The sequence below is a fragment of the Mesoplodon mirus genome (assembly GCF_964341445.2).
Source record: "Mesoplodon mirus genome assembly, chromosome: X".
In the NCBI taxonomy this organism is placed as follows: Eukaryota; Metazoa; Chordata; class Mammalia; order Artiodactyla; family Ziphiidae; genus Mesoplodon; species Mesoplodon mirus.
The window spans coordinates 45373509-45396084 of NC_138981.1; positions in this window are offsets into that span (position 1 = coordinate 45373509).

Consider the following 22576-nt stretch of genomic DNA (forward strand, 5'->3'; position numbering starts at 1 on the left):
GTAGAAAGTGAAATATGATACCAGTTGTTGTAGCAATGAGTTATCAATTACAGGATTCGATTTGATCACTCTAAAGAGAAACATGGAAGTGAATGCAAATGTGAGAAAACACATTATTAGGGGGAAAATAAACTAAAACAGGCTTAGCAGACTACTAGACTATTTTGGCAAAGGGAGAGAGAGTAATAGATGCTTTGGACTAAGTGGCCACAGTGGGCATGGAAAGAAGTGGGCACATTAGACAGGTATTTAGGAAGTGAAATGGACAGACCTCAGCAAGGATTTGAACTTGGGGTGAAGGAAAGGGAGGTGTAAAATGTTGAGACCAGGTTTCTGTGTTGGGTAATAAGATGGGTGATGGTACCTTTTGTGGATATGGAGAATACTACAAGAGAACTGTTTTGTAAAGAACTCCAAAATAGGAATTTTTCTCAAAGGGCTCATGGTCTAAATGGAAGTCGAGATGAAAAATTTCTCTCATAGTTACATGTCCCTATGAGTTTGAGACCCTGTTCCTCTACACTCCTAAAATCCCCAATCTCACACAGCCCTGTAATGCCAGTATTGTTTTTAGTATGTGCCTCCTCTTTATAAATATGCACACAGGTAATACATGAATATGGCCTAGTACAGAAGCTTCAAATAATATCTAAGTATATGGACTACATTAGGCCATTATCACCTACCCCATTCTCCCTCACCTCACAGGTGAACACTGGGTCAGTTATGGTTATTTTATTCCAGACATTTTTCTCTGCACTCACATATCGCACACGTACACACATACACACAAAGTCCCACTCTGAGCATTACCCACTTGTACCCCATTAATAATGTGTCATGGAGAAATCCTTCTGGCCCGTACAGATCCATCCTCCTCACTCTGTTTTGCATGTCACTTGTGCTCCATGGTATAATATGAACCTCTGGCACTCCTTAACCCTCCAAGTGCATTGGCTATTAATAGACATTTAACATTTTTACAGGTTGTTTTCTCCTTCTGTCTTGTGCACACATCTGTGTGTGTGTGTGTGTGTGTGTGTGTGTATGAGGGTTTATTATACATTCTTAGAAGTAGGATTGCTTGGTCAAAGAGTTCACCTTATTGAGCACCTACTGTGTGGCTAGGGATTGTTCTAGGAGTTGGGAAAACATCAGTGAACAAAACAAACAGACAAATATCCCTAAGGGTGGAGTAACCATTTTTTAATTTTGATGAATGCTGCCACATTGCTGTCTCTCACTGGTTCAGGTAAGTTAATGCCTGTTCATTGCTATCCTAAATACCATTCCTAGTTTGGGGTTTCTGCAGCAGACCAGAAATATTCAAGTAATCCAAAAGAAGGCAGGAAAGGGGAAGGGAACAGATAAACAAGCAAACAAAAACAAAACAAAAACCCAGAGGGGACAAACAGAACCACCTCTCTTCCTAGTAACCTGATAGCTCTAAGTACAATCATGTCAATTATTACATTAAATGTTAAGGTATAAACAATTCAATTAAAACATAGAGAAGCATAGAGTAGATAAAAAGCAAGGCCCTACTAAATGCTACACACAAGGGACATACTTTAAATATAAAGATACAGAGAGTTTAAAAGTAAATGAATGGAAAAGTTATATTATGCACACCAAAAACGTAAGAAGGATGGAGTGGATATTATAAATAAGACAAAGTAAACTTGAAGATAGTATTACCACAGATAAAAGAGAAATGTCATAATGATGAGACAGTTCCTTAGAAAGATATAACAATTATAAATATGTATGCACCTAATCATAGAGCCTCAATATACATGAAGCAAAAATTAACAAAATCATAGGAAATTTTAATACTCTTCTTTAGTTGATGGAATGACTAGATCAAATTAAAAAACCATACACAGAAGGTTTGAACACCACTATCCACCATCTCGACCTAACTGACATCTATAGAACACTCCATCCAACAATTACAGAATATATACTTTTTTTTAGTGTACATTGTACATTTCACCACAACAGCCCATAGACTGAACTCTAAAATGTACCTCAGTAAATCTTAAAGGATCATGATCATACAGATTATATTCTATGATTACAGTCGAATTAGATTACAAATCAATTATAATGGAAACTCCAAATATATTGGAAACTCCCAAATATCTGGAAGTTACACACCATACTTTAATTTTTTAATTTTTAATTTTTTTTTTTTTTTTTGCGGTAGGCGGGCCTCTCACTGTTGTGGCCTCTCCCCTTGCGGAGCACAGGCTCCAGACACGCAAGCCCAGCGGCCATGGCTCACGGGCCTAGCTGCTCTGTGGCATGTGGGATCTTCCCAGACTGGGGCACGAACCCGTGTCCCCTGCATCGGCAGGCGGACTCTCAACCACTGCGCCACCAGGGAAGCCCTTAATTTTTTTTTACATCTTTATTGGAGTATAATTGCTTTACAATGGTGTGTTAGTTTCTGCTTTATAACAAAGTGAATCAGTTATACATATACATATGTTCCCATATCTCTTCCCTCTTGCGTCTCCCTCCCTCCCACCCTCCCTATCCCACCCCTCTAGGTGGTCACACCATACTTTTAAATGATTCAAGGGTCAAAGATGAAATCACAAGGGAAATTAGAAAATATTTTCAGCCAAATGACAAAGTAGAACAGATCAAAATTCATGGGATTGACCTAAAGGAATGCTTAGAGGGTAATTTACAGCTCTAAATGATATTAGGAAAGAAGTACATAAAACCAATGACCTAAGATTTCCCCTTAAGAAGCTAGTAAAAGGAGAGCAAAGTTAATACCTGGTAAGTAGAAGGAAGGAAATAATAAAAAGCAGAAATCAACTTTACTGAAAATAGACAGTAGAGAAAATTAACAAAGCCAAAATTCCAATCTTGGAGAAGATAAACAAAATTGACAAACCTCTAGCTAGACTGAAGACGACGACTAAGGAGAGGAAACAAATCACTGATATCAGAAACATATATGGAGTTATCAACAGAGACCCTACAGACATTAAAAGGATAATAAGAAAACAGAATGAACAACTTTCAGCCAACAAATTTGACAACGTAGATAGGATGGGTGGAGGCAGAAGTCAAACTGTGATGCAGGCCCAATTACTGCCACGGCTGGCTCCTTGGGGAGCTCTTGAATAGCCCATTAGAGTTATCCCAAGTTGGGTCTAGATTGTTGTGCCTTTATACCTCCACATTGATCAGTCATTAAATATGGGCCACCTGGGGAAAGAGTGTGACCTTGAGTGAAGCAGCTCTCTGCAGTTGAGACAATCCCTGAAGGGGCTGACAGCTGTCTGCCAACAGCAGCTGAGGGACTAAGCCCTTCACTGAAGTGGGATCTGGGTGATGCATCACAGCATCCATCACAGTTCCGTTTAGGAACAGTTCTTTTCAAACCAGATCAACACTGTCAGTGACATGACAGAGTGGACTGAAGTAAAGAGGATTAAAGGCAAGATGACTTATTAGAATAATGGATGAAAAAATAACAGGATTAATATCTACCACCCACTGTGGGTCAGGTACCATGGTAGGAATCAAAGACACTGAGAGAAGATACAGTCCCTGTCCCTGCCCTCAGCTGGAGGAGGCACAGCAGATAGCATGAAATGAAGTCTCACATGAAATATGTGTTATGATAATGCCACCAGAGTGAAGAAGGGTAAACAATTCAGTCTGTCTTTAGATAGAGTGGGGTGTGTTTGTGTGTGAGTGGGTTGGATTTCCAGGAAGGTTTTAGGTAACATTTTTAGCATCTATAAGATCAAGAAGGTTTTGTACAGGATGTGGCATTTGAGGTGTTCTTTAAACATAGTCCTGATTTTTTCTTAATGTACTCAGAGTATAATTCGGTTTAGAAAAATATGATATACACAAGAGGTCTTCTTCTAAAACAACTGCTAATGGAAGACATATCTGTGCTACTATAAACAATATATTTTTCCCAGAAACACTTTTCCTGTCAATTATGTGCTGCATTTTAAAAACAACCACTATAATAGCTTTACGACAAACACTTTTTTTTTCTTGGAAGATATACTGGAAATCTATATCAAGCAAGTCTTATTTAGGATATTTTAATTTACAGACACTATATTAGAAATTGCTTATGATGTAAAAAAACCTGAAGTTCCCTCTACCCCTTGGCTCTCAGTAGGAGATGGCACTTCATTCAGTTACCTCAGATACAAATCTTGGGACACAGAATCCCAAAGAATTCAGAGACCTCATACCTGAACACAGACCCCCTCACATCCAACTTCGCATTCAAACCAACAAATACCAAAGACTCTATCTTAAAACACAAATATTCAATGAGTTTAGAGACCTCATACCTTGACATGAACTCCCAAACACCTCAGATTAGAAACTTAGAAGACAGAAACCCAAAGACACCTCACATGCTAAATTTAGACTCCAAAAGCCTCAGAACCAAACTTAGGACAAAAACCCTGAAAGAATTCAGACAGCTCCCACGCTGAATTACCTCATTACACCCAATTACCTCATACCCAAACCTTGGAACACAGACTCTCAGAGACCACAATACAAACCCCAAATACCTCAGATTCAAATCTTGGGATACAGATCCTCTAAAAGTTCAGAGACTTCATCCTGAACAGAGTCTTTAAATACCTCAGACTCAAATCCTGCAAGGGGCTTTAAATGAGGTCAGAAACCTCATTTCCTAAAAACAGATCCCCAATTACCTCAGAATCAACTCTTGGAACATAGAATCTTAAAGAGCTCAGAGAACTCACATCCAATACAGACCCACCAAATCTCAGAATCAAACCTCAGAATACAGAACCTGAAAGAGTTCAGAGGCATTACCCACTAAAAACGGACCACCAAAGACCTCAGACTGAAACCTTAGGACAGACCCTCAAAGAGTTCAGGTACTACATGCCATTGACTCAGATCTCCAGTTACACAGAACTGAAACCTTGGGATGTGACAAAGGTGTTCAAAAAATTCAGATACCTCACACTCTGAATAAAGACATCTAAATAGCTCAGAATCAAACCTTGAGACACAAACCCCCACAGATTTCAGTGATCTCCCAACCTAAACACAGATTCCCAAATACCTCAGACTCAAACTTTGGAACACATACTCTCAAAGATTTCAGAGACCTCATATCCTGAATACAGACTCAACAAATACCTCAGACTCAAACCTGGAACACAGATCCTCTAAAAGTTCAGAGAGTAATACTCTGAATACAGTTCCTAAATATCTCAGATTTAAATCTTGGAAAGGGCCCTAAATGAGTTCAGAAACCTCACTCGCTGAAAACTCCCCACTTACCTCTGAATCAAACCTTGCAACACAGAACATGAAAGAATTCAGACTTTATACCCTAAAAACCAACCACCAAATACCTCAAACTCAAATCTTGGGAGAGAGTTTTGAAGATCTGAGAGGTCACACCCTGAAAAGAGATCCCCAGTTACCTAAACCTCAGACTCAAACTTTAGAACACAGACCCTCAACTCATAGACCTCACTCCCTGAACTAAACTCTCAATAACCTCACACTCATCCTTTGGAACACAGGCCCCCAAAGAGTTCAGAGAAATCATATCCCAAATACAGACTCCCAGTTACTTCAGACTCAAACACTGGGACACAGACATTATAGATTTCTGGGACTTCATACCCCCAAATATGTAAGATTCAAATGTTGAGACAAAGACCATCTAAAAGTTTAGAGCTGTGTTCATGCGGAACACAGATCCCCAAACATCTCAGACTTTAACTTTATGAAACAGACCCCATCAAATTCCAAATGCTTCACTTTTTTAAATTCTTAGAACTTGCTTTATTTCAACTTAGTAAAATTATAGACCTCAATCATGACTTATTGTGCTTGCCATATAAAAATCTGCAAAGCATTTTTATATTTGGTTAATCTCTCCTGTCAGCTCTTGTCCAATATTCATATATGCCCTCCCTCTTATAATCTATTTTCAAGAAATATGAAAAGCTTCAAGAGTAAGAAAAGAATACATTTACAGTATTCTGTGCTTCATCTCTTCTACAAAGGTATATCTTTAAAAAGACATCAAACTAAAGATGAGGCAGGTTTTGGTTGTCAAAAATGACTTAATAAGTTTTTATATCATGTGTGAGTTAATCATTTCTGTTAGATATTAAATAATATTTCTTTAGATCTTGATCAATATATCCTATAAGGGCTTTGATTTTTTTTTTTTTTTTTTTTTTTTCTTTTTGCGGTATGCGGGCCTCTCACTGTTGTGGCCTCTCCCGTTGCGGAGCACAGGCTCCGGATGCGCAGGCCCAGCGGCCATGGCTCACGGGCCCAGCCGCTCCGCGGCATATGGGATCCTCCCAGACCGGGGCACGAACCCGTATCCCCTGCATCGGCAGGCGGACTCTCAACCACTGCGCCACCAGGGAGGCCCGGGCTTTGATTTTTATTAAATTAATTTTTATTGGAGAATAGCTTCTTTACAATGTTGTGTTAGCCCCAAATGCTTCACTTCTTGAACACTGTACCCAAATATCCCAGATTCACACCTTGGAACAGAGGCTGCAAACATTCAGAGACCTTATACTCTGAACTCAGAAACAAATACATCTAACTCAAAGCTTGGGATACAGACCCTGAAACAATTACGAGAACTCACACCCTGAACACAAATCTCCATATACCAAACACTCAAATCTTGGAACACAGACCCTCAGAGTACTCAGAGACCTTACACCTTTAGCCTAGACCAACAAATACCTCACACTCCAACTTTGGAACACAGGCTGCCAAGGAGTTCAGAGACCGTACACACTGAACACTGAATGCCAGACACCTGGGAATAAATCCTTGAAAAACAGATCATCAATGACTTCAGAGACAATATGCACTGAACACAGATTTCCTCCATTATCTCAGAGTCAAACCTTGGTCAAAGATCATCAAAGTGTTGAGAAACTTCTAATCCTGAATGCATATACCAATACATCAGAATAAAACCTCGGGAAAAACACACTGAAAGAGTTCAGAGACTTCTCATCTGAACGTAGACCTCAAAAACCTTCAGATTCAACCCTTAGAACATACAATGAATTAAAACGTCTCCCACTCCCTGAACACAGAACCTCAAATACCTCTGATTCAAAACTTGGAACAAAGACCTACAAAGAATTTAGAGACTTCACACCCTCAACACAAACCCCCAAATGCCACACACTCAGATTTTAGAACACAGATCCTCAAAGAGTTCAGAGGTCTCACATTTCAAACACAGACCCTGAACACCTCAGACTCCAACCTAAGAACACAGACTCTACAGTGTTCTGCAGTCTCACAACCTGAAAAAACATCTCCAAATACCTCAGACACAATATTTAGAACTCAGGCCCTCAAAGAGTTCATAGGCCTCATATCCAGAACGTGAATTTCCCAATACCTCAGACTCAAACTTTGTGACAAAACTCTTAAGGAGATCAGAAACCTAAAAACCCGAACATAGATCTCCTCAACTATCTGAGATTTAAACTTGGGTCATCAAACCTTAATGAGTTCAGAGACTTCACTGACTGAACACAGAACCCAAATACCTCACATTCGAACTTTAAACCACAGATCTAAAAGATTTATGAGTGCTTATACCTTGAACACAGACCCTGACACCAGAGACTCGAAACATGGAACATAGATGCTCAAAGGGCTCAGAGACCTGACATCTTAAACAGAGACCTGAAAATGCATCAATTTGAAATCTTAAGACACAGACCTCAAAGACTTCAAAAATGACTTTAAAGATGGTCCCCAAATACCCCAGAGTCAATTCTAAGAAAAAGACCTTCAAGGAATCAGAGACCTCACACCTTGTACCCACACCCTCAAAGACCTCAGACTCTGACCTTGCAACACAGACCCTCAATTGAGATCAGAGACCTCACATCCTAAAAACAGATTCCCAAATATATCAGTCAAATCAGAGACTTCCAAAGGGTTCAGGGACATCACAGTCTAAACACAGATTGTCAAATACCCCAGACTCAAATCTTGGAACACCGGCCTTTGAAAAATTCCAAAGCGTTCCCCAAATGTACATCCTAACATAGGTCTGCAAATACATCAAGCTCAGATTCTTAGGACATAGATCCTCAAAGAGGTCAAAGACCTCACACTCTGTAAAAAGACCCCTACATACCTCAGACTCAATCCTGCAAAAAAAAGAACTTCAAAGAGTCAGAGTCTCACTCTAACACATACCTCAGATCTTGTGACAGAGAGGCTTAAAGAGTTTAGAGCTCTTACACCCTGAATACAGATGCCCAAACAGCTCAGATTCAAAATTCGTATGGCAGGCCCTCAGTGATTTCAGAGACCTCACATCCTAAATACAGATTCCCTAAATACATTAATTAAAACTTTAATATACAGAACTTGAAAGAGCTCAGAAATCACAGTCTAAACACAGACTCCCAAACTTCAGACTCAAACCTTGGGACACAGAACCTCAAAAAGATCAGGGTCTCACATCCTGAACTGAGATATCAAAAAACTCATTAGCAAATTTAGGGTACAGACCCTCAAGGAGTTAGAGATCTCTCACTTCAAACACCTCAGACTAAAACCTTGAAAAATAAACCCTCAATGAGTTCATAGAGTACATACCTTTAACACAGAATCCAAAATACTTCAGACTCATACATTGATAGACAGATTCTTAATGAGATAAGGGACCTCACACCCTGAATTCAGAACCCCAAATGCATAAGATTCAGTAGTGGAACACAGATATGCAAAGATTTCAAAGACCTCACAATCTGGACACAGACCCTAAATAATTCACACCCAAACCTTGGGACACAGCCCTCTAAAATTTCAGACCTAATGTGTTGAACCCAGACCCCCAAATATCTTAGGCTCAACCCTTGGGAAATAGACTTTATAAAATTTCACATACCTCACAGCTTGAACAATGACAACCAATACCTCCAACTCAACACAGGCTCTATAAGATTTCAGAGACTTCCTAGCCTGAACACAAATCCCCAAATATCACTGACTCAACACTTAGAACACAGCCCATCAAAGAGTTCAGAGACCTCACATTTTGGCTACACACCCCCAAGAGCTCACACTCAAACCTGAAATACATAAACTCTAAAATTCAGAGATGTCACACCTGAACACATACTCCCCATTACCTCAGAAAATATAGAACTCAGATCCTCAAGGTGTTCAGAGACTTAACACTCTGCACAGTGACCCTGAAACACATCAGACTAAAATCTTGAAATACAGACAATGATTATAGAAACTGAATGCACTGAACACAGAGCTCCCAATACCTCAGACTCAAACATGGAGCACAGATCATCAATGTGTTTGGAGATCTCAAATCATGAACTCACACCCCTACACATCAGAATCAAACCCTGGGACAAACACCCTCAAAGAGGTCAGAGATCTCTCATCCTGACCACAAACCCCCAAATACTTCAGGTTCAAACCTTGGAGCATAGACAATAAGTTCACACACATCTCACTTCTTGAAAACAGACCTGCAAATATCTGATTCACATGCTGGAATACAGGCCCTCAAAGAATTCAGAAACTTAACATCCTAAACGTAAATCTCCAAATGCCACAAACTCAAATTTTGGCACATAGACACCCTAAGAGTTCAGAAAACTCACACCTTGAGCAAAGAGCCAAAAGACCTCAGAAGAAAACTTAGGACATAAACTCTCAAAAGTTTCAAAGACCTCTCACCTTGAACACTGACTCAGACACCTCAGATTCCAACCTGGGAGTATAGACTCTGAAAGAGTTCTGTGACCACTCAATCTGTTCATACACCTCCAAACACCACACAGCCAAAATTTGGAAGCCAATCCTCAAGTGTTCATAGTCCTCAGATCCAGAACACAACCTTCCAAACACTTCAGACTCGAATGTTGTGACACAAAGCCTGAAAGAATTCAGAAGACCTTGTAACTGAACACAGGCCACAAATAATTCAGATTCAAATTTTGGTCACAGTCCCTCACAAGTTAAGAGACCTCACTCTTGCTCATCGAACCCATATACCTCATATTCAAATATGAAAGCACAGACCCTAAAGATTTGTGAATGCTTATACCCTAAATACAAACCCAAATACCTCAAACTCAAAGTTCAAAGACTTTACTCAGACCACAAATACCTCAGACTTAATTCTATGAAAAAAAAAGAACTTCAAAGAGTTCAGACACCTCATGCTCTGAACCTGGACCCCAAAAACTTCAGATTCAAACCTTGGAGCATAGATACTTAATCAATTAACACTCCTTTCACTCCATGAATACAGTCCTGCAAATATCTCAGAGTCAAACCCTGAAACACAGGTCCTCAAATAAGTCAGAGGCTTCACACTATAAATATAAATTCCCAAACACCACAAACTCAAATGTTGGAACATAGAACCCCAAAGAGTTTAGAGACCTCATACTCTGAAGAGAGACACTAAAACCTCTGAAGCAAACTTAGGACAAAAACCCTAAAAGAGTTCACAGGCTTCGCACTCTGAACACTAACCCAAATACCTCAGATGCTAACCTTGGAACACAGAGCCTGAAAGAGTTCTGCACCCTGCAACTTTAATACACACCTCAAAATATCTCAAGTGCAATATTTGGAATGCAGACCTTCTAGAGTTCATAGACCTCACATCCAGAACAGGAATTACCAAACACCTCAGACTCCAACCTTGTGACACAAATCTTCAAAGAACTCAAGAGATCTCACACCCTAAACCTAGAACCCGTATGCCTCATATTTAGATATTAAAACACAGACCCTAAAATATTTGTAAATGCTTATTGTGAATACAGACCCCAAACACCTCAGACTCAAACCTTGAAACACATACCCTCAATGATTTCAGAGGCCAAAACCCTAAACGAAGAACCACAAATACAACAAACTCAGAATTTTATGTCACAGACTCTCAAAGAGTTCAAGACCTCAACCTCTAAACACAGAACACGAAATACATCAGACTCAACCCTATGAAATAAAAGACCTTCAAAAAGTCAGCGATCTCACACTCTGAACACAGACCCCAAAACAACTTACATTCGAACATTGGAGCACACTTAATTAGCTCAGAGTCCTCTCACTCCATGCTCAGAGACCCCCAAACACATGTGATTCTAAAGTTGGATCACAGGCCCTCAAAGATTTCAGAGATTTCACATCCTAAAGGTAAATACCTAAAAACCACACATACAAATCTTGGAGCACTGATCCTCTAAAGTCTAGAGACTTCATGCTCTGAACTTAATGATACCAAAAGAAACTTCAGAAGCAAACTTGGGAAACAAACCCTCAAAGAGGTCAGACACCTCTCCAACCTTGAAAAGAAACCCTAAATACCTCAGACTACAACCTTGGAACACATACCATGAGAGTGTTCTGCATCATCACAACCTGAACACGTACCTCCAAATACTAGGGATTCAATTTGGAACCCAGACCTACAGTGAATTCATAGACCTCATACCCAGTACATGACCTTACAAATACCCGAGTCTCTAACCTTGGGCCACAGACCTTCAGCGAATTCAGAGAACTTACTTCTTTCAAAAATAACCCACATATGTCATATAAACATTAAAACACAGACCCTAAAAGATTTGTGAGTGCTTACACTCAGAACACAGATATAAAACACCTCAAGTGGCTTTCCTGGTGGCGCAGTGGTTGAGAGTCTGGCTGCCGATGCAGGGGACACGGGTTCGTGCCCCGGTCCAGGAAGATCCCACATGCCGCGGAGTGGCTGGGTCCATGAGCCATGGCCGCTGAGCCTGCGTGTCTGGAGCCTGTGCTCCGCAACGGGAGAGGCCACAACAGTGAGAGGCCCGTGTACCGCAAAAAAAAAAAAAAAAAAAAAAAAACCCTCAAATCTTGGAACACAGACCCTCAAAGATTTCACAAAACTAAAACTCTAAACACAGGTGTGCAAATACATCAACTTCATTATCATAGGACATAGACTTCAAAGACCTTACATTCCAAATATAGTTGTGTGAATACTTCAGACTCAATACTATTAAAAAAAATCTTCAAAGAGTCAGATACTTCATACCCTGAACATGTAGCACCAAACACCTAAGACCTTTACCTGGCAACACAGACCCTCAAAGAGTTCAGAAATCTCATACCCTGAATACAGATCCCAGAAGCCCAGATTCAAAATATATACCAAAGATCCTCAGTGATTTCAGAGCCCTCACACTCTAAACACAAATCCCTAAATATATCAACTAAAACTTTAAGACACAGACCCTCAAAGTTCAGAGACATCGCATTCTAAACACAAAGTCCCAAATACCTCAGATTCAAACGTTGGATCACAGAATCTCAAAAAAAAAAAAAAAATCAAAGACCTCATGCCCTGGAGTTAGATACCAAATAACATAGAAGCAAACTTAGGACATAACCCCTCAAAGAGTTCAGAGACTTCATCTTGAACAGTTGCTCTAAATACCTTAGATAAAAACTTTGAAAAATAGACCCTCAGTGAGTTCAGAGACTTCTCATCCTAAACACTGACCCCGAAATATTTCATACTCAGACAATGGAAGACAAACCCTCAACGATATCAGTCTTCTAACCCTGAATACAGAACCTCAAATCTCAGATTCGGCCTTGGAACACGGATAGAGAAAATATGAAAACACAGACACTAAAAGAGTTGTGAGGTTTACAACCTGAATAGTGACTCCAAATACGGGAGACTCAAATTAGGAACATAGACCTTTAAAGGTTTCAGAGTACTCACACCCTGAACACAGACCTACAAATATACCAGACTTGACCCTTAGTACCCAGATCCTCATAGAATTCAAAGAATTTACATTCTAAACCCAGAACCCAATACCTCAGACTCAATCCTGTGTAAAAAGTACTTCAACAAGTCAGAGGCTTCACATTCTGTACAAACACTGCGAAATATCTCAAATTCCAACCTCGAAAGACAGACCCTCAAAGATTTTGGTGCTCACCCATCCTCAATATAAACTTCCCAAAAGCTCAGATTCAAAATCTATACCAAAGGCCTTCAATGATTTCAGAGCCCTCAAACGCTAGACACAGATCCCCACATACATCAGTTAAAAAGTTAAGACACAGACCCTCAGTGAGTTCTGAGACATCACTGTCTAAATAGAGTTCCAAACACCTCAGACTTACATCTCAGGATACTGCACCTCAAAAAAGATCTCTGAACTCACACACCAAATAACATGGAAGTGATCTTAGGACACAAACCCTCAAAGGGTTCAGAGACCTCATACCCTGAACACTTTCCCCAAATACCTCAGACTGAAACTTTGAAAAATAGACCTTCAATGAGTTCAGAGACTCCTTACTCTGAACACTTAGTCCAAAATACTTCATACTCAAAAACGGGAGACAAACCCGCAGTGATAACACAGACTTCGCAGCTTAAAACCAGAACCCCAAATCTCTCAGATTCAGCCGTGGAACATAGACAGTGAATGATTTCACAGACCTCACATCTGAACAAAGACCATAAACATCTCCCACTCAAGCTCCAGAGACCTCACTTTGTTTTTTAAAATAAATTTATTTATTTATTTTTGGCTGTGCTGGGTCTTTGTTGCTGCACACCAGCTTTCTCTAGTTCTGGCAAGCGGGGCCTACTCTTTGTTGCAGTGCGTGGGCTTCTCATTGTGGTGGCTTCTCCTGTTGCAGAGCACAGGCTCTAGGTGCACGGGCTTCAGTAGTTGTGGCACGCAGGCTCAGTAGTTGTCTCGTGGGCTCTAGAGCACAGGCTCAGTAGTTGTGGCACACGGGCTTAGTTGCTCCACAGCATGTGAGATCTTCCTGGACCAGGGCTCGAACCCGTGTCCCCTGCATTGGCAGGCGGATTCTTAACCACTGCACCACCAGGGATGCCCAGAGACCTCACATTTTAAACTCAGACTTCCAAATATCTCAGGATTAACACTTGGGAAACAGACCCCATAAAATTCCAGACAGAGATGTCAGCTTGAGCACTGACACCTAATACCTCCTCCAGCTCAAGCGTTGGGGCATAGGCAATATAAGTTTTCACAAATTTCATATCCCCAACACAAATCTCCTAATACCACAAACTCTACACTTGCAACAGAGACCATCAAAAGATTCAGAGACTTCACACCCTGCTCATAGACTTCCAAACACTTCAGACTCAAAGCATGAAAACAGAGATGCTCAATGATTTCAGAGATCTAACGCACAAACCCAGATCCCCTGTAACATCAGACTGAAACCTAGGAAGGTAGATCATCAAAGTGTTTCAGAACCTCTAACTCTGAACTCAAAGCCCCATAGAACACAGTCAAACTTTGGTACTAATGCACTTAAAGCACCAAGAGACCTCATACCCAGATCACAGACCCCCAAATACTTCAGATCAAACCTTGGAGCACAGACAGTTAATAAGTTTGGACACCTGTCACATCCTGATCACAAAACCCCAGGACCACTGAACACAGACCCTCAAAGAATTTGGAGAGCTCACACCCTAAACACTGATCCCCACATACCTCATATTCAAACCTAGGGACACAGGCCTCAACGAGTCCAGAGAATGTGCATACATAACACTGACCTCCAAATCCCTCACATTCAAATCTGACTTTCAAAATTTCAGACACCCTTCTTCCTAAACACGGACCCCCAAATATCTCAGATTTAAACTTTCATAAACTGACGGAGACCCACAAGTACTTCACATTCAAATCTTACAACATAGACCCTCAAAGACTTCAGATCAAACCTTGGAGCTCAGTTAATAAGTTTGGACACCTCTCACACCCTGATCACAGACCCTGAGAACCTCTGATTTTAAACCTTGGAATACAGATCCTCAAAGAGTTCAGAGACTTCACACCGCGAACAGGGATGTCTAAAAACTCAGACAAAAATACTTGGAACCCAGAACTTAAAAAGATTCAAGAACCTTACTCTTTGAATGCACAGCAAAAATACCTCTGAAACTTGGGAACCAAGCTTAAAATTTCAAAGACTTCACAACTTGATCATAGGTCCCCAATTACCTCAGATTCAAACCTTACAATGTAGACCCTGAAAAAAATTCAGAGACCTTACACCTAAACACAGACCAACAGTTACCTCAGACTCAAACACTTGGACTGACCCTGAAAAATTTCAGAGAACATTAGCATACACCTCAAAGTATCTAAGACTCAAAACATATAACATATGCCCTTAGAGAGATAAGAGACCTCATACCTTGAACATGGGCTTCCAAACACCCTGGGCAAAAATCCTGGAACAAAAACCTTCAAAGAATCCATGGATTTCACTTCCTGAACACAGACCCCCAAATACCTTGGATCCAAATGTGGGACCCAGACCTTCTAAAAGTTCAAAGGCCATACACCCTTTGAGCTCAAGCCTCCTAATCCCTAAGACTAAAACCTGGGAACAGAAACTGGAAATCTCAGGGGCCTCAAACCCTGAATACAGACCCTTAAATAACAAACTGAATCCTTGGGACACAGATCCTCTAAAAGTACAGAGGACTTCAGGCCATGAATGCAGAACTCCAAATACATGAAACTTAACTTTTGGAAATGGATCCCCCTAGATTTCAGAGACCTTTCACCCTGAACAGAGACCCACAATGACTTGAGATTCAAACCTCGGCAACATAAATCCTCAAAGACTCCACACTGTGAACACAAACCACTACATTAGAGTCAAAACCTTGAGTCACAGAACTTACAGAGGTCAGAGAGCTCACACCCTGAACACAGACCTCCAAACCCCTCAGAATCAAATCTTAGAACAGAGACGCTCAAAGTTTCAGAGGCCTTGCACCCTGACTATGGACCCCCAAATAACTCCAACTGAATCCTTGGGACACAGACCCTTTAAAATTTCACAGACTTCGCACTCTGAAAACAGACCCCAAATACCTCATATTCAAAAGTTGGGACACAGATCCTCTCAAAGTTCAGAGACCTCACGTGCCGAACACAGACCCCTGAGTACCTCAGCCTTAAACTTTTGGAAACAGAATCCCACTGATTTCAGACATCTCTCACTGAACAGAGAGAATAACCATAGCAAGAACAAACTTCAAACTTAGTACAATCCTTACTAGATTAATACTAAATCCTAGGAGAAGTACCCATACTAAAATCCTAGGAGAAATAACTGCACTCTTCTCCAAACATACAAAATATTTACTTTAGTATCTACTGTCCTATACAACCTGTCACACTTTCCACATGGAACTATTATGCATACAAAAAGGCAAGAAACAGTCTAAAGAACCAATCATCAGAACCAAACTCAGATATAACACAGATGATGAAATTATCAGACAAAATAATTGTAGCTAATATGTTAAAGGTTCTGATGGAAGTAGGGGTGGGAGGAAAATGTCTTCTCTGGTGTTTTGATTAAGCCTCATTCTTAGGCAAGCACTGTGTGTGTCTTGGTGGAGTGGCCTTTAGAATGTTCCTTTCCTTCCTCCATGGGTAGAGCTTTTCTTCCCGTTTGCTTCTCCCAGCTGCATGGGTATCCACCCATGCACTCTGGCTACAGCTTTGATGCCCTGGCTCCTGAAGATGGAAGCTTTTGTTACTTAGGGATGATAGGGAAGATGATAGGCCAAGTTTCCTTGATGGTTTCCATTGCTTTCCCCTAGTTGCAGTAGAATTCTACCAGTACCTGCAGATTAAGCTTTTATGTTCTGTAAGAGAGACAGGGGAAATGGGTCTGAGGGGATTTTGGCAGAGGCTGTTCTCCTCCCCTTGCCACCAGCACCACAGGGGAACTTTTCTGGATTCTCTTGTGAACCTAGTGGTATTCCTAGAGGAAAAGCCTGCAAGAGGGTGGGAACCCCACATGGCTGAGTCCCTTGGAATCCCCTGAGAGCTTCACATTCTCATGTGAGCCTCATTCCTGATCTTTGGAGGAAAGCATTTAGTGTTTCAACAGATGCTAGTTGTAGATTCTTTTGTAGATACCCTTTACCAAATTCAAAGAGTTTCTGGTCCTAGTTTGCTGAGAATTTTCATCATGAATGGATGTATTTTGTCAAATGCTTCTACTGCATCAATTGACATGGCCATGTGGTTTTCTGTATAGATTATTAATATGGAGGATTACATTGACTGATTTTTGAATATTGAATTAGCCTTGTATTCCTGGAATAAACCTCTTTTAGTTGTGGTGTATTATTTTTCTTATATCTTGCTAGATTCGATTTGCTAATATTTTGTTGAGGACTTTTACATTTATGTTCATGACATCTTAACAATCTTAAATGTTTATGCACCTAATAATAGCTAAAAAATACATGAAGCTGGGCTTCCCTGGTGGTGCAGTGGTTGAGAGTCCGCCTGCCGATGCAGGGGACACGGGTTCGTGCCCTAGTCCGGGAAGATCCCACATGCCGTGGAGCGGCTGGGCCCGTTAACCATGGCCACTGAGCCTGCGCGTCCAGAGCCTGTGCTCCGCAACGGGAGAGGCCACAACAGTGAGAGACCCACGTAACGCAAAAAAAAAAAAAAAAAAAAAAAATACATGAAGCTAAAACTGATAGAACTGCAAGGAGAAATAGACAAATCCACAATTATAGTCTGAGATTTCAATATCCCTTTCTCAATAATGGATAGAACATATAGGCAGAATATCAGCAAGGATACAACAGACAATCTGAAAGATACAAACTACCAAGGCTCAGTTAAGAATAGAAAACCGGAATAACTCTTTATCTAGTAAAGAAATTAAAATTTAGTGAAAATGTGTTTTCATAAAGAAAACTCCAAACCCAGATGACATCCCTGGAGAAGTCTACCAAACATTTAAGGAATAAATAATACCAATTCTACACAACTGATTCCAAAATATTGAAGAGGAAAGAATACTTTCCTACTCAACTCATTCTATGAGGCCAGAATTTCCCGGATTCCAAAACCACCTAAAGACCTTAATAGAAAAGGAAACTACAGATCAATATCCCTCATAAATATAGATGCAAAAATTCTAAACAAGATTTTAACAAACTGACTCTAACAATATGTTCCATCATAACTGACTGGAATTTATCTCAGTAATGCAGGGCTGGTTTAATATTTGAAAAGAAACCAATGAAATTCACCATATTAACAAATTAAAGAAGAAAATACCCATATGATTGTCACACTGCAGAATGTTTTGCTCTAAGATCAGGAACAAGACAGGGATGTCCACTTTTACCACTTGTATTCAACACTGTACTCAAGGTTCTAGATAGTGTAATCAGGCAAGATAAAGAGATAAAATGCATCCAGATTGGAAATAAAGAAGTAAAACTGTCTATCCACAGATGACATGATCATTTTCATAGAAAGCGTGATTAAATCTAATTAAAAGCTACTAAAACCAACAAGTGAGTCTAGCGAAGTTACAGGAAACAAGCTCAATGTAAAGAAATCAGTTGTATTTCTATATACTAACAACAATCAAAGTTGAAATAAAAACCAATTTACAAGAGCATAAAACATGAAATACACAGGAGTAAATCTGACAAGTGAAAGATCTGTATACTGAAAACTACAATATATTGCTGAGAGAAATTAAGACCTAAGTCGGACTTCCCTGGTGGTGCAGTGGTTAAGAATCTGCCTGCCAACGCAGGGTACATGGATTCGAGCCCTGGTCCAGGATGATCCCACATGCCGTGGAGCAACTAAGCCTGTGTGCCACAACTACTGAGCCTGTGCTCTAGAGCCTGCAAGCCACAACTACTGAGCCCACGTGCCACAACTACTGAGCCCACGTGCCACAACTACTGAAGCCCACGTGCATTAGAGCCTGTGCTCTGCAACAAGAGAAGCCACCGCAATGAGAAGCCCACGCACGGCAATGAAGAGTAGCCCCTGCTTGCTGCAACTAGAGAAAAGCCCGTGCGCAGAAATGAAGACCCAGTGCAGCCAAAAATAAATAAATAAATTTATTTTTAAAAAGTTAAGACCTCGGGGAGATCAGCTCGGTGCTTTGTGACCGCCTGGAGGGGTGGGATGGGGAGGGTGGGAGGGAGGGAGATGCATGAGGGAAGGGATGTGGGAACAGATGTATGTGTATGACTGATTCACTTTGTTATAAAGCAGAAACTAATAAAAAATTAAAAAAAAAAAAAAAAAGTTAAGACCTAAGTTAATGGAGAGATTATATCTTGTTCATCAGTCTGAAGATTCCAAATTGTTAATGTGGCAATTCTTCCCAAATTGATCTATAAATTTAACGTACTCTTAATCAAAATCCCAGCAGTTCTTTCTTTTCTTTTTTTGTAGAAATTGACAAGCTGATTCTAAAATTTATATGGATATGCAAAGAACCTAGATTAGACAAAACAAGATTTCAAGAATTATTATAAAACTACATCACAATAGTGTAGTATTGGCATAAAGACAGACAAATAGATCAATGGAACAGAGAGTCCAGAAATAAACCCACAAATATATGGACAACTGATTTTTGGCAAAGGCATACAGGCAGGGGCATAAGAGCCAGCAAAGGCCAGCGTGACCACGGTACCCTTACCAATTAATTGCCTGACTACTGGGGGATATGTGCCTAAGAGTAAACTCACCTGAGAGAGAAGTCCAAAGGCAGATGAGCTTTCTAGGCCAGGTGAGAAGCCTGAACACCATCAATAAAGACTGAAAGCACAATTAAAATTTTGGGATCAGTTGGCATAGAAAGGCAAACTTGGAGGCTTCTGGATAAGGAAGAGGGAGGAAAAAGGGCAACTCCTTCGGGTGATGGAGCTGTCAAGAACCTTCCTTCCTCTCCACCACTTCAGGTGAATTGCCCAGATATGCCACCACTAAGTAATAGCTATCTGAATACATGTGAGTGTGTGTGCAACAACTAAATGTCCATGTGTAGTATCTGAAGGAGTCTGCAGATTGTTGGAGTCAAAGTTTAAAATCATATACTTTATCAATGAGATTTACATGAATGTTCCTTTGCAATCATGTAAACTTCCTTCATGTTTACCAGGCAGTGATTTCGAAAAATTACCTCACAGAATATTTATATTTACAATCTACTTGTGCACTCATTGTGGTCTACTGTTGGTCAGGAACACCAAAGAAAAGATCCTCCTTTCACCCACAGCCTGAGTCTCCAGCCTCAGTGACCTCTGAAGTTGCCAAGCATGTCAGGGCCTGCCAGGTTCCATGACTTAGCTCATTATGTTCCTTCAGGGACTGCTACATCTCGCACACGTGGGTACTTACACCACATCACCTCTCATGGATGATGGTCATGGGGTTGCTAAGCTTTTCCTTGAGTTAAGGGATTCAAGGGAACCAGCAGTCAGCAACGTAAAGAAACAAGCAAAGGCAATGGGAGCAAAAAGTCACAGGTTTAATGCCTGGAATAGCTTGACAAGGGTGTGATGTTGGACAAGTTGGAAATACTCTCAAGCCCCTTTTCATATATGTATGATTATTTTTCCTAAAGAAACAATTAAGGAAGTGGGTAGGGAATGATCAATGAGGATGTTTGCTGCAGCATGGATGATAAACTAGAATGAATGTGTGAGACATATATATGTAGCTATATGCACTAAAATGGCAGAGAGGTTTTTAATGGATGCTCGAGTTATAAGATTGATTCTTAATTCTCTTCCCAATTTTACTTTTTGTTTTTACTATGAGCATGCATTACTTGAATAATAATGTTAAAGCTTATTATTTGTAAAAATGCAAATTCAGATACTAGTGTCCATCAGAATAGCAGAAAAAGAACTAATGTTATACCCAACAATTGCAAGGTTGGAAGAAAACAGGACTTCTTGTACGCAAGCTGGAGTGTAAAATGGTTTCTCACTTCTTTGAGTCATCTAGCAATACACATTAAAAACGTTTAAACGCCCACTCTCCTTTCACCTAGCAATTCAATTTCCAGGAATACATCCTAAGAAAGTATGAGAAGAGCATGCCACAGCACAAGTATAAGATGTTCATTCTAATTTTACTTACAATATTAAGAAGACCATGAGCAAATCAACATAAATACATACACAGTCATGTATCTGCTTAAAACCATAAAATCACACTAGAGTGTTCTAAAGCCTTTTTTGTACTACTTAACTTTAATTAACAGATATCATTCTATATCAATACATGTTAATTTATCTAATTCTTCATGGGCTGCAAAACTTCCATGGTCTAGTTGTACTGTAATTCATATGAGCAAGTACATTGCTGAACACACAGGCACTTTTGAGTTTTCACTTTTGCAACTGTTGTGTATTTACTGCAGTCTACTTGGATGAATATACCTTTAGGATGAGTTCCAAAAGGCAGATTGCTGGGAAAGGGTGCTTAGTGCATTACTAACTGAGAGACACTGAGAGTATTAGGAGTTTCTCACGAACCTCTAAACCTGCTTCCTCCCCGCCATCTAATGGGGTGGGGACGGGTTGCACAAGCTGTTGGGGCTCAACGAAGACACCCCTCATGCACCCTCTACTGCTCTCTCTACACAAGGCTGGCTGTTGGGATTTCCCCCAACTTCAGGTGAGGGTGATGTTTGCGGGTAGTAACTCTTCCAGGTCCGGCCCATCCCCAGATCCACAGGGCTGGTACCCGAGGCCAGAAGGCCAGAGTACTCCTGACCACCACTGTCTCCCTCTGGAGCACACACCTGTGGTCAGTATGTAACCCTGAATCTTTCCTTCCTCCAGGTATTGGAAATGAGCCGAGTCATCATCCCACCCACCGCACAGCCACAGCTGCCACCTCACCACAGCTTTATCATAGCCTCGTGTCTGTGCGTCCCGTTTACAGCTGGCGCAGGTAGCATTTCCCATACTTCTCCCATTGGGTTTCTGAACAGGCTGCACAGAGCTCACCTTCGGCCCATGCACCACCTGGGCCTTGACCTTGACACCTGCTCCACTTCACACTGGGCACAGCTGCCAGTTCCCACTCTTGATAGTCATCTCTGTGGCAAATGGATGTACAAAAGGTACATCCTTTTTTTTTCTGCTAACGTGAGGAAGGGGAGCGTGGAGGGACAGGAGGGGATGCCTTGTAGCCCCCCTCAGTGGACCTAGCAACACCATTATCGCCAAGCGTTAATTCTACCCAGAGTTGGGTTAACTTATACTGGGATTTAAATAATGACAAAGATAGTGGCACTGGCCAATTCTTCATGACTGAATTATTTGTAAGGAGCAGCTATCACTTGTGTCATAAAACAAAATGAAATGATATCTACAATCATCACAATGATACAAACAAGGGCTTGGGAGTACCCAATTGTCCTTGGTGAGAGAGCGTGCTCTGCACTAATACTACCTGAGGATGAGGTTACCCAGGAAGGCTTGCGGCACTGGGCAAGTCAGGGTTTCTTCTTCAGTTCAGACTCAAAGCTCTCACACAGAAAGGACCCCATCTTCCCTCTAACTTCTTCGCAGTGTCCTGGAGAAATTTGGTCCTACTCAGAGAACATAGCTGCTGCATATAGACAAAGCCCCAAGGTCAGGGAGCTGGGCTGCAGA